The following is a 9,494-nucleotide window of genomic DNA, read 5'->3' as shown; positions in this document are numbered from 1 at the left end:
GTCAGGCAGGAGCTAGATATCCTTTCTAACTCTGGATTTTCCCTCTTGCCAGCAAGAAGCAGTCACAAGGTTTTTGTTTTTTTTTGGGGGGGTGGGGTGGGCTGGGGTAGGGTGGGCTGAGGTAGGGGGTCGTTTAGGTAGGCAGTGGAGGACTTATTTTGAAGGGGGGAGGAGCACAGCTGGTGGCAAGAGGGCAGGTGAGCATAGGTGAGCATAGGAATGACCTCCTCTGTCCTCCCAGCTTGCCAATCAGCTGGCCTGGCTGAGGCTTCCAGCCCTTTCCTGTCTCTGAGGGCAGGTCTCAAGAGTCTCAGTGAGGGTATCCGTCATGTATCTTATCTGAACTGAGAGTACAGGGAGCAAGGGAGGGAGGAATAAACAGAGACGGGGAAGAAAAGTGACTTGAGTCCCAGCAAATGTCATACATAGAGATGGCAAAAGACAGACACTGAAACAGTCACTGATCTTTGTTGTTACCTCTGTAGCTATCATTGCAATGATGGTGCTCACTCTCAAGTGGCATCTACTCCCTCAAGCAAGAACTTAGAGCCTTCTGCCCCAACCATCTTATTGACCTGCTAATGTTAACTTGTGTCCCCTTCCTTTAAATCAGGGTTCCGTCACTTACAAGGACTTGTGGTGATGGTGTTGGTAGCAGTTTTAAAATAATGAAATATCTAGGATATGGACCCACCATTTTCCCTCCTAGCCCCATCCATATAGACAAATAAAGTAGGAAGGGTGGCCTTAAGATGTCGAGGAGGGGCCGGGGAGAAATGCCTTCCTATCCAAACTTATTTAAATGGTTTAGGTGATAGGGGAAGAGTTAAGAGGTAGCGGGTCTAGATAGAGGTGGTGGAAGTCACCAGGGAAGACCAAAAGGATGACGGAACACTTGGTCACTTGGTACTTCTGCTCTTCGGTAGTATTATGAAGCCATTAATAGGTCACAAGAAATAAGAGTTCCCCCCTCCCTCATTTCTTCTTGTGGCTTAATTGGAACATGATGCTTTAAGATTCAGGAGTGATGCTTTGGGTGAATTGTTTTTCCTGCTTGAAGACGGGAGGAATGCCATTTGATGCGTTCTTGCAAAGCCCTCTTGGGGAGGAAATGTGGGAAGGACAGAGGCCAGATGCTAATCCAGGTGGGCTATAGCTTATCACTACTGTCTAAGTAAGCCGGCCCTCTGTCCCCAGTAATCTCTGGTGAGTAGCCTCTTTCTAAAGGAACTTTTATGGGAATGGAAAAAAAAATGTGAAAACGTGAAAGATAAGGAGTCAAGAGCTCCTTCAGCTTGTAGTTTTTCTTTGTTGGTGAGACTGAATTTGGCTATTAGCTGTTTGACTCTATTGGATTCTAAACCTGTTTTCAGCTTTGGAAAACAGATTCTCCTCAGGGATTGTATCCTGAGAGACTCTGCTTGCTTGGAGGGTTAAGGCTTTCTCAGTCTGCCCTCAAAACTCACCTGAAGGTTTTACTTCCTGTCTCCTTCACCCTTTGGATCGCCTGTCCCTCTCACTCAGTTTAGGATCCCATGTGCTAGCCTAGTTCTCTTCCTAGTTCAAAGCCCTGTTATTCCTACAGTTTTAATAACCCTACTGGAAGGGTTCCCCAACTGTACCCTCTCTCCTTTCAATGGCTAAATCCAGGGCTTCCCACATTCAAGCCTTCTGCCCTTCACAGCCTGTTTCTGCCACATAAAATCCCTCCTCTCTCATCAGTTTTAATTGGTGTGGGACTGAAACTGGGATGATCTTGGCTGTAACTTGGATGGGTAGAATGGAATTGGTGGGCCATTCACTGGTCTACCATCAACTATTGAATGTCAGAAGCTCATATTCTTGGAAGTCTTTTCAAAGACTCCTCAGATCCACCTCCCCTCTCCCCGCCATAGTCCCATCCTCCTGATGGTTACAGAATCCAGTCTTCACAGTTTTATACATAATTTGTATCAAGAATCTGTTTGTCACAGGGATTTTTTTCTCAGAGAGGTCATTTCTATATAAGGTAAGGTTTGGGGTCTATTTAGGGAAAACAAATCTTAGGGAAACTGCAAACACTTAATACAAAGCTCCCTATGATTCAAGTTAGTGTCATAAATGAATAAAATGGGCAGCAACGTGCTGGCTAGAGTGGGGAGTCAGGCAGACACACGAGAAGGGGGCGGAACAGGGAGGGGTGAGGGGTGCCTTTAGCAAGCTCTGGATCTAATGATTTGTTCAGGATTATCTTTGAACGTGGGCCAGCTTGAAGTTTGGTGGCCTTGGCCTGTTCCAGGGTGTCCTTTCAGGGCAGTGGGTGAGAGATGTGGGTTGCCAGAGCTGCCCAGGTTGAGGGACTCCAGAGTAGCAAAAAGACTCTGTGACTGAGGTGAGCTATGGGGGAAAACCCTCTGTGAAGGGGGGACTTCAGTGTAGCACTGAGAACCGGGTCTCAGCTGAGGAAACGTCCCTGAGGGGTGGGGGAGAGGAGGAAGTGGGGGAGAGGAGGAAGTGGGGGAGAGGGGATCCTCTGGAAGAAGCCTGAGGATGTCCCAGATGGTGGCAGGAGTCCACAGGGAAGGACTATAGGTCCCATTGTCACAGCATGGTGGGTGTGAAAGCTTCTAGGTCAAGACTGCTTCTTGTCAAGTCACTACATCTTGATGGAATGAAAATTCCTCCAGACGTTCTCCTGCTACTCTTACATAACTTTTGAGATAGGGTGGGCGGCCAAGGATCTCTGTCTACCCTGGGAATGCTTCTGCTTCTCATTCTCTTGCTTTACCTAGTTCTCCAGCATGTCGTGTTCTTCTCTCTTATCTGATTTCTCCCTGATGATTGGGTGGGACCAAGTCAAGGGGCCAGTAAGGGAGAGAAAGAGAGAGAGAGATGGCATCACTGAAGGACACTTGGGTACATTTTCAAGTCCAGCATTGTAAATGGAACCACTAAGATGACAGCCATGTCCACTGACAAGCTCGCATGGGGGGTCGGGTGGGGTGTGGTGGTGGGTGGAGCGGTGCAGGCCTTGTGATGGCGGCTCTCAGCACGCTGGAGTCCAAGGCACTTGTGTTTGGCTTCTGTGAGGGACAGGGGAGGCCTCTAAAGTTTCTTAGAAAAGTATTGGAAGGATTCATGCAGAAGGGTCTACCAGAGAAGGCCAGCTGGCAGCGGGGCTCTGCGTGAGGGACATGCTTGTTTGTCGTGTGCCTGATAAGCAGGGATGCATCAGCTAGGTAGCAGAATGCAACGGTAAGAAGTATGAGGGATCAACTCTTCCCTGCACTTCCAGTGGGGCTGCCTCTGGCTCCACTTCCCAGCTCCCCCGGGGACAGGGGTGGGTGGGCTGGCAAAGGAGAAAATAGCAAAGAGGTGAGAGGCTGAGGCCTGGAGACAAGAAACAGCAGAGAAAGAGGGACCGACGCAGCCTAGGAAGGTGACAACTAAGCTCTGGCGTTCCCTCAAAAATAGTTCAGCTCATCACGGAGCATGGGAAACATTTGTCGAGGCCTGGCAGCCTCAGGAAGAACTCCGCATCTACCCTGTGCATTTCAGACAAATCCTCTCAGCTTAGAGAAGGTGTTCACTTTCACAGAAGCAGGCTGAAAGTGGGTCAGAATTCATTTTTCTTGGTGTCTGGGCTTCTTGGGGAACAAGGCGGGGCCAGGGAAGCATCTGGAGGGATATCCGTTAGCTGTCTTCTTCCCTTTTTTTCTTTTCCTGGGTCTAATGCCTGCATATTTGGGGAGGGGGAGGAGGAGGGATGTGTGTGTGTCAGAAACAGGTTGTGAAGGGCAGGAGGCTTGAATGTGGGAAGCCCTGGATCTAGCCATTGGAAGAAGAGAGGGTACAGTTGGGGAACCCTCCCTGTGGCCCTAACTGAACCCTAGTGGTAGAGGGAGAGAAGTGCAGGGCTGGAGAGGGGATCAGAAGGAATTGGAGGTAAGAGCTGGAGACCACCCCTTGCTCCTTCCTAGCACCGTGTAAAACTCTTCTTTATATGAGATTTCTCTGCCAAGTCTTGATGGATCCTAATGGAAAAACCCAGATGCTATGTCTGAGGGGAAGGCAGGCACAATTACAAAGATATTGGCCTTGCATGGGATGTGGGGATAGTGTATGCCCTTTATCTCAGCCCTGAGACAAGGCTGGCACACTCAGCCACACTATTTCTAGCTTCTCGATGATTTTGCCACCATAGCTCTGCTTTTATCTCTTTAGTCCTCTCTTCAGGTTGGTGGTCTAAGAAAAATATGGAATTTAGCAAAGAACAAAAGGCCGTGTTGCAGCAAGAGGCTGAGAAATGGCTTTCTGTGGGCAGAAAAGAGCTTCGGGGTGTGTCTCTTCCAATTGGAATTGGGTTTGTAGCTAAGTATTCTCTGCTCAATAATGAGCATGCCCATGGGCAGCTGGGAGGAAGAAGAGTTAATGAGGTCAATGCTGCCCATAGGTGCACAGGCAGGTCAGAAGCTCAGTGAGCTCTCTGGGAAAAAGTGGTTGGCCTCTGGCTTAGTTAAGTGAGATCATGGGTGAGGACGTTATGGAAACCTGGAGACATGGATGAACCTCTTCGGGGCAGCAATTGGAGAGTTTCTGGAAGGTGTGTGGGTTCAGAAGCAGTCTCTGGAGGGAGTGTCACCAGGTTTGAGGGCTCCTCCAGCTGGGAGGAGGAGGGAAGTTTCTAGGCCAAGACTGGGGTTGAATTGTGGCAGGTCAACTCTCTCTTTCTCTTGCCCACTTCTTTCTGAGCTTCCCAAGGGATTTCCATCCTGAGGGGCAAAAGGAGAGGGAAGACATCAAGGAGAGACAGAGAGAAACAAAAGGAGTGAGGGGAAGTCAGACCCCCAGGAAGGTAACACCTTCCCGATGGTCCAGTTCACCACGTGGCACTCCTACCAACTGGTCAAATCTGCTAATTTAAAGTTTAGATTTGGCCATAGAACCCTTTTAAAGGTGCCAAGGGTGGGAGAAATGAGTTCTTTTCCTTAACCTTTCTGAGCTTGGGAGACTTGTCATGTTGGGAGACTTGTCATGTCCTTTGTGACAGTTGGTCTTTCATCTTGATTACCGGGGAGACCTGGGTGTGTCACCAAAAAGAGCCGGAAAGTGGAGAAGATTTGAGTTGGAGCCAGAAGGAAGAGAATGTCTTCTGTGGTTCCCTTGAGACTCCCCGAGGGCAGGGAGCAGGATCTTTGTACTACTGTCTAGCATGACTTTGTGTACAAGCTCAGAAAATGGGCATTTCTTTGATGGAGTAAAACCATTCATTGGATTTCCATACACAAAGTTAGCATTGACCGCAGATGAAGGTGGCAGACAGGCAAGGCTCAAGATTTGAAAATGGCAGTGGGACAACGAAAAGTAGGTAGCATACACTAGAGCAAAGAACCACTCTTAGGAGTAGGATTCGAATGGAAAGAAAGGGAGAGTGGGGGGCTGCGGGGGGAATTCTTGTTCAAGGAGCAGAAAAAGGAGAATGCAGGGTCTAAGAGAGAGAAGCTCCTGGCATAGGGCCACACAGCCTTTGGACCTGTGCATCTTTATTTCTCAGAAAATTCTTAAATTGTGAGCGTTTCCCAGAGGTTGTACTTTGGGCCAGGATTTCCCTGAACCCTCCCTGGAGAGTGCAAGAAAACCAGACTATTGTTTCTCAGAACTTAGGAGCGAGAGGAGAGCATCCCCGGTGCTGGGGGCTGAGAACGGGGTATGCGAGGGCTGTGGTAGTGCAGGTATGAGACAGGAGATCATCAAACAGGATGCCAACAAAGTGTCACACCCTAAATGAAATAACTAGCTAGTTGCCAGGCCTCACAGATGAGATTTCCCGTCAGGGACTGGCCTCTTGGCTCAGAGCATATTGGAGAGGACACTAAGAGGCCTCCGGAACCCATTGAGCCCAGAGTCTCTCTCAGTGTTATTTCAGAGCAATCTGTGACCTGCAAGGGGGCGTGGTGCCCTGAGACTGTGTGTGAGGATGGCAGAAACAGGGAGTGAACCAGGAGACCCCAATCTGACTTGGGGAGGCTCAGGACCTAGAAATATCCTCCATTCCTGAAAAGATGAATATTGGAAGATCTTCCCTCCTGTGATTCCAGTGGTTATCCTGCAACTAGTGGGCAATTACAGGCTTGGATTAACAAATAGCCAAGCTTCTCTTCAAACGTTTGTGTGTGTGTGTGTGTGTGAAGATTTTTTTTTTGGTGGTGAGGTGTAGGTTAAAATACTAAAAATTGGGGCTGGAGTGATAGTATAACAGGTAGGGCATTTGCCTTGCACATAGTCTACCTAGGTTCTGTCCCTGGCATCCCATATGATCCCCCGGACATCTGCAGAAGTAATTCCTGAGTGCAGAGCCATAAGTAACCCCTGAGCATCACTGGCTGTGGGCCCCCCAAATCTTAACACAATCAACAAGTACTCTCATTTTTGATCAAAGAAGGACTCTTTAGTGTCATAGAAGTAGGAAGGAGGTAGCCTCCCAACAGACATTTATCTGGAAGCAGATTGGCCAGTACATTTATTAAGGACATTCAGACCAGTCTGTGTCATAGCTGTGGTGCCTTTGTATTTTATTTATTTTTTTATTGAATCACAGTGAGATACAGTTACAAAGCTTCCATGATTGAGTTTCAGACATACAATGACAGAACACCAATCTGTCCACTAGTGTCCATTTTCTACCACCAATGGTGCCTTTAACAGCTTGGTAGGCTGACTGACTCCCCGGTGGCTGGGGTTGGGGGGTGGGGTGGTGTCATAGCAGTGTCCCAGAGTCAGAGCTAAAGAGACACCAGTGGCTGCTACTGGCTCTGCCCACTCTGGACAGGTGAGTCCTGATTGCCTTGAGTACGCCGAAGAGTTTCAGGCCTCCTGGTTGATTTTTTTCCTGCTGTTTTATCAGTATGAAAGCAAACCCTTGCTCTTCCACCAAGTTGCCAAACAACATCCTCCTCATTTTTCAGAACCTGGCTCTAGTGTCATAGACCCTGAAGCCCATGTCGGGCTCCCTACCCACAGACATGTCAGGGAGAATTATTGATGACTACACTCTCCTGTTCTTAGCAGCACTGTCTAGTCTGATTTCTCTTCGCTATGCTTTGTTAGTGAGTGGCAGCAGTGTGATAAGGTGATTTTCCTGATCTTGGGGAATAAGGATGATTTTTTTTTTTTGTATCCCAGTGCCTGATATATAGGAAGTGACTTAAAGTCCATCTCTCCAGGAGTTGCTGATGGTTTGGGTCTTTAGTGGCTCTAAAACTTGATGGTTGGGTGTGGCATGGCATCAGGTCTCTTGATCTCTACAATCACTTGGCCGTGGGTCATGGGCATTCCTCTAGGCTGCAGCTCTATCCTTGGTGGGACAAGGAATTGTGAGGTATAATTTTGGAGATTTACGTATAGAGACTAGAGACAATGGTTCCAACCTCAGACTCCTGTTTAAGAAATGGCAAGCAGTGTGAAAAGCAAAATCCCAACTTGCTCTGGAGGACCAAACAGCTAAGTAATGGCTTTTTTGTTTGAAATCAGTGTTGGAGCAAATTCATGAGGAATGACACTGAAGGTCCAGATGCTAGAACTCCAAGCAGGGTCCCAGCTATGAAATTGATCCAGTTCCACCTGCTGGTTCTTAAACATTTTGTTAGAAATATTAGAAAGCTGGTCTCTAATCTGAGGGATAGACAGGGAAGGTAGAGGTGGAAATTGATTCCTCTTGTACTTGGAATAATTTACCAACCAGCTTTAGTAAATTTGATCGCTCTATGAATGCCCTAGATTTGGAGATAGTCCAAAGACTTGCAGTATTAAACCTTCAAATTGTGGCAGTGTTGCTGGGGCCACTACTTTCCCATCTTGGCTTCCATTATGTAAGACAAGTTGTGGTACTGGGGCCAGAGTGATAGTACTGAGAGTAAGGTGCTTGCCTGGCACATGGCTGACCTAAGTTCAACCCCAGGCATCCCATATGGTACTCTGAACACCGTCAGGAGTACTTTTCTGAGTGCAGAGCCAGTAAAAACCTCTGAGCATAGCTAGGTGTGGCCCAAAATTGAAAAGGAAAAAATAAAAAAGCTCTGGAATGGAGAGCTCTCAACTTCACCTAAGTCATTTGGACTGGAGGAGAACTTCTTAGTTTTAAAGTTACTGAGTTGGTATTGACCTTCCTTAGAATTAGACATCTTGAAAGCACAAGGAGCAAGTAAATATCCATCCCCTCTTTGTTCCCACCACCCTACTCCACACACTATGACCAAAAATCCAATTGGCGTCTTCAATCATTATCCCCACTCCACCACCATCTCCTCAAACAATATAGACTTCAAGTCCTGTTAATTCTTCTCACTCCTCTCCTCTCTCTGGATTTTCAAAAGCATCTCTTAAAGGTAGTCCTTGAGTTGGTACTTGACTGGGAGCAGAGTGTGTCATTTAATTAGTCCCTGGATGTCATAGTTCATTAAATGCAGCCCCAGGAGATGGCCAACAACAACAGCAAAGTCATCTTATTTTCCTTAATTTTTCTTAAGTGCAGATGGCAGTTAAACCATGCCTTGCCCTGCATTTTATGCTTTGTGTCATTTTTTTTTTTGAATGAGCAGAATTTACCAACCAGCTTTAGTAAATTTGATCACTCTATGAATGCCCTAGATTTGGAGATAGTCCAAAGACTTGCAGTATTAAACCTTCAAATTGTGACAGTGTTGCTGGGGCCACTACTTTCCCATCTTGGCTTCCATTATGTAAGACAACATTGAGTTGGGACAGAGCCGAGAAGAAGGTGTGAGTGGCCAATCAGTGGTTGGCCAAACCCTGGGTTCCCCACTCACACATCTGGCTGGGTTAGGCCCCGGGGTCTTTCTCTTTCTTCCATTGCATGCCTGGAAGGAACAGAGACTAGAAGCCTTTGGCTGGCTGTTTCCCTGTGTTCCTGGGGAGCAGGGTTCTAGTTGCTTGAAGGTACATGTGTCCTCATCTTGCTACACTCTGGAAATCTACCTTTTGTTTTTGTGCTCCACCCAGCAGTGTTTAGGGCTTACTCCTGGCTCTGTGCTCAGAGGATTACTCCTGACAGGGCTTGGAGAATCAAATGGGATGCCAGGGATCCAACTCGGGTTGACCACGGGTAAGGCCAATGCCCTAGCTGCTTTACTATCGCTCCAGCCCCAAGACTCTGGATATCTTTCTCCTCACTTCCCTACTGCTCAGACCTCCCCTTAATCTCCAGCAACTAAGGTAGGATGACTTGAGGATCCCCTGTCCATGATGTTCCCCAAGGAGGAACTTTAGGTTGCTTTAAGCATCGGTGGTGATAATGGCCAGGGTGTTAGAGAGTTAAAATGGCTGAAAGTTGCCACGGTGAAATTGGAGGAAGAGAAGGGACTATCTACGCAAGGAAAGCTACAACATGCAACTGACATGTAAAAGAAAGAACTCTGGTACAAGTATGCTCCTAATGGCACAGTTTGTCTCCAGGCCCTCCCAACTATTCTTCTCTGCTCTTCTGTTCCTTGGCACAC

This window comes from Sorex araneus, chromosome 6 (genome assembly GCF_027595985.1).
Source record: "Sorex araneus isolate mSorAra2 chromosome 6, mSorAra2.pri, whole genome shotgun sequence".
Classification (NCBI taxonomy): Eukaryota; Metazoa; Chordata; class Mammalia; order Eulipotyphla; family Soricidae; genus Sorex; species Sorex araneus.
Note: the sequence above shows the minus strand (reverse complement) of the source record.